Source organism: Pocillopora verrucosa, chromosome 9 (assembly GCF_036669915.1).
Source record: "Pocillopora verrucosa isolate sample1 chromosome 9, ASM3666991v2, whole genome shotgun sequence".
Classification (NCBI taxonomy): domain Eukaryota; kingdom Metazoa; phylum Cnidaria; class Anthozoa; order Scleractinia; family Pocilloporidae; genus Pocillopora; species Pocillopora verrucosa.
Genome location: NC_089320.1, coordinates 23,148,838 through 23,153,317, shown reverse-complemented (window position 1 = coordinate 23,153,317; position 4,480 = coordinate 23,148,838). Strand labels below are relative to the sequence as shown.

Below are 4,480 nucleotides of genomic sequence, written 5' to 3'. Positions count from 1 at the left end.
GAGCGAGTGACGGGAACCGAACCGAAGAGAGGTGACCGGCATGAGCGAGTGACGGGGAGAAAACTGAACGGGAAAACACTCACGCCTTTCACCTTCTCTCCTCCCGGTTCCCTTTCTCTCTCCCCACGTCTCTCTCTCCTTACGAGGTCTAGCGAGCCGCCGCGTGGAGCGAGTGACGGGAACCGAACCGAAGAGAGGTGACCGGCATGAGCGAGTGAACGGGTTAGAAAAAATGGTGCTCAGGGTCTATTGTCAGGCCGTTGGCTTCCTCGTAATCAAGGATGACTCAATTTTTCTGAGAGACGAGGGGTAGTGACAGTGAGGAAGTCCTTACACCTCTCATGCTGGACGGAACTTACCTGTCAAGGAATTTTGCTACCTTAGGACCTTCCTAACCCTTACAGCCGCCGTGTCTGGTCGCCTCCCTTGTCATTCCCACGGCCCTCCATCACTCTCCACTCTTCCTCTGAACGAGGCGCCGAAGGCGGGCGGACGAGTGGGAACAGTGAGGGAGTGGTCGCCTCTTGTCATTCCCACGGCCCTCCATCACTCTCCACTCTCCTCTGAACGAGGCGCCGAAGGCGGCGAGTGGGAGTGAGGGAGGCACGAGTGAACGACCCACGAGCCGACGAAAGGCGACGAGTGAGGGAGGAGAGTGGGGGGGAGGGTCGTTCACTCAGCCGCTCGTCTTGTCGTCTCGCGTCTTTCACTTACTCCCCTCGCCCGGCCTCCGGCCGGAATGAATGAAAGGCGAGGGACGAGACGACAAGGCGGTAAACGGCTGAGACTGAATGACCCGCCCCCACACCTTCTCCCCGCCTCACGTCACTCACTCATTACGTTCACTCCGTGAGCCGAACCGAAGGTGAGGGGAGCGGAAAGGAACGGAATGAGATGTGGGGCGGGGTGTAGGTGTTAAGAGTCTCATGTACGGGTGTTTACAGGATATGACAGCTATTTATTTGAGACACGTGAAGAGATATGAGATTATGAAAGTAAATAGCTGTCATATCCCGCCTCTCTACGCTCACTCGTGTCCTCCATTCGTGAGCCGGCGTGAGCCGTAGCGTAGCGGAGGTGAACAGAGGCGGAACGAATGGGAGACACGAGGATGGAGAAAGGTGGACCGACACAGAGCAGCGGAAGCATATGGTGGTCTCTATCGGTGGCCTCTGTCATCCCGCCATTTCCTCTCATCGTCTATCACTCGTGTCGTTCGCTCATTCTCGTTCCCTTCACTCCACTTCGTGAGACGATGGAGGGGCGGAGGTAAGTGAAAGAAGTGACGACCGAAGCACCGACAGAGGCGAGACGAAGTGGGGAAACGGCGGATTTCTTATGTTCGCCGCCCGTCACGTTCCCTCTCGTTCCTTTCCCATCCTCCCATCGTCGGCCGAGGCCTCCTCCCGTCGGATGAGCGGAACGAGGGAACGAACGTAGCGAGAGAGCGAGAGACGGGAGTACGACGGGAGGGAGGAGTGAGGGATGGAGTGACGAGGCGAAGCACGAGACACGACAAGACCGAACGAGACCGTAGCGGAGGGAGTGAATCAAAGAAGGTTGACCGTGTACTGGCGAATCATTCTCTGAGTTCACCGCCAGTCAAGGAAGGTCCAACATTCCCCTTTCTTTCCTGCTCTTGGGACTAAGCGCCAGGCGAGGAGAAGTGTACCGGAGTGAAAAAACAGGCGAGGGAAGGAGCCGGGAGATGAACGACGGGACACGAGACACGCCGGTCCGTTCTCTTCTGTCACGTCCCGCCTCACTCCACCGTCCCTTCGGGCCGGAGGCCTTCGGCTGACGGAACGGTGGAGTGAGTAAGGCGGGGCGATATGACAGGAAAGGAGCGAGGATGTGGGGCAAAGATGGACCAGACCAGGCCTTTCACCGGTTAATTGATATCCTCCATCTGTTTCTCACCGCCTTAACCGCCTGTCTCATGTCATCCTATCCCCGTCTCGTCTCGCTACTTCTCCTCACCTCCTCCGTCGGTTCGGACGCGTAGCGGACGAGACGTAAGGAGGATAGGATGAGGAGAAGTGTGAAGAGACGGAGATAGACCAGTGGAAGCAGGATTTCTATCTTACGGTCCTTCGGCTGCGGTCTGACTGTTACCCACCTGCCTCGGTTGGCTCCTTTCCCATCCCTTTCACATCCCTCACTCACCTCGTTCTTTGCCGTTCACCTGTCGTCATTCTTCCTCCAATCCTCACGGCATGAACGAGGGACGTAAGACACGAGTGAATGAGCGTCACTTACTCGGCTCCGTCCCATCCGCCTTCGCTTCACTCCCAGTCGCCTTCCGCTCCTTACAGTCACTTCGGCTCCTTCCGCTGCGCTCGGCGTATGGTGAGGGTTGGGATGTGGGTGGACGGTAAGAGACACGCCTCACTTTGTCGGCTCTCTTCGTTCACTTACATCCCCGTCCTTTCCTCGCTACGCTCGTGTCTTATCTCCACCCCTCATGCTCCGTCTCGCCGGCCAGGGGCCGGGGCTTCGCCCGAAGCGAGACGACATGAGGGGTAGGTGATAAGGTTATTAAGTCTTAATATCATAAGAATAATAGAGTGATAAGGATATTAAGGTTAAAGAATAAAGAATACCTAATATCCTTATCAAGACTACATAGAATAAGAATATAGTCCTAGTAAGGTATTTATAGATATTAAGTCCTTTACCATTCCTTATCTTATTACTAGGACTTAATATCTAGAAACCTCTTCTCGTCACTCTCCATTCCTACTCGTGTCGTCTCTCGCTACGCTCGTTCCTCACTCAGAACGGAATGGAACATGACGAGATGAGTGAGTGAAGAGCGTGAGAGGACAGAGACGAGGGGGAAAAAGAGCGGATTTTACATTACTATTTATGGAATTCCTGTAATTAATAATAATTTGAATGAATTTCCTATTTATAATAAATCCGCTCTTTTTAGGATTCTTCATTCACTTTCCGTTCCTTTCCACATAATTCTCTTTCCTTTTTATTTGTGGTGATGTGGGAAAGGAACGTAAAGAGAATTAGAATGAAGAATCCTGTAGGTAAAGAGAAAGGATATTAGTCTTATATAACCTAGATAATGTAAAGGATATTATTTCTAAGGTAAAGTAAGAGAAATAATTCCTTTACATAGTGTTACTAGAATAAGAATAATAGTCCTAGTAAGGTATCGATAAGGAGATTAAGGTATGTTAAGGTAAAGAGAAATAGGAAATAACTTAATATCCGACCAGATATTACATCCCTTAATAAAGGACAGCTCTAGGGTATTAAGGTATGTAATGATATGTAGTGGAACTGTTACAAAGAATAGAGCTTAAGACTTAATAATCTCAAGAGTAAGGTAGGGAGTGTAGAGATGCGGAAGTCTTAATATCTAGCATAACATTCACAAAGGTAATTAGGTCGCGAGACACGATTCTTGAACGAGGATGAAGAGGTCTGAATTACCTTGTTTTTTTTTTTTAAAAAATAACATAGGATAGGGTGATGATTTATATACCTAAGGATACAATATATAACTAATATAAATAATATCCTATTCCTTATCATACATATCTTTAGGTAATCCATAATCTCCTAGTAAATACCTTACAATATTATCTGTAAGGATAGGTATTACTAGGATATTAGTGTCTCGGTAGGATATGTAAAGGATATAAGTATTAATAACCATTATCATACGGATATTAGAGGTAAGAGCATAATTCACATATCTTTTACTACAAGATATTCTCTTACCGTAATATCCTACTCTACTAAGATATTTATATGGAAGTCTGGATAGGTATAAGTCTTAATAACCTAAAATAAAGATATACACAAGAAAGGTATTAAGACTTACTATCATAGAGGATATTTTGTAGTGTATTCCTGGTATGATAAGTATTATCCGTAGTGTATTGATAAGGATATTAAGGTATTTACACTATATATCTTTCTTATCTTTTAATAAATACACTTAGATCCTTATCACAAGGACTTATTATAATATTCTCGTAACTATGTAAAGGATATTTCTAGGTCTTACAAATGGATATCCTTCTATGATAGACTTAATATCCTTTACATTTATGATTACAATAAGAATATCATAGTAACGGATGTAAGGGATATGAATTATAATGTAAGGTATTAATATCCTTTACATAGTCTAATAAAGATATATGTACCTAGAGATTATTATATGTAAGATATGTAGTATAATAATCTCTAGGGAAAGGTATGTAAAAGTGTAATAATATACTTAAAGATATGTATGATATTATTACCTTTAAATACCTTTACATACAGATATTAAGAATTAAGAACATAAAGGAATGTAATTGTAGTGAAAGGGTTATTAAGTCTTAATATTCATAAGAATAATAGAGTGAGAAGGATAGTAGTTAAAGAATAAAGATTACCCGTAATATCCTGCTCAAATGATATTAACAAATAGAATATCATAGTCAGGTAATGTAAAGGATATATATTGTAA

General features: G+C 45.4%; 1 long non-coding RNA gene across 1 annotated transcript; it reads right to left on the bottom strand.

Annotated features, from left to right (window-relative positions):
• Positions 1-251: 251 nt before the first annotated feature.
• LOC136283602 (uncharacterized) lies at positions 252-1,145 on the bottom strand. The gene is made up of 2 exons (XR_010718874.1): positions 522-1,145; positions 252-421 (listed from the first exon to the last, which is right to left on the bottom strand). It is a non-coding gene; the product is annotated as an uncharacterized lncRNA (long non-coding RNA).
• Between the last annotated feature and the right edge of the window lie 3,335 nt (positions 1,146-4,480).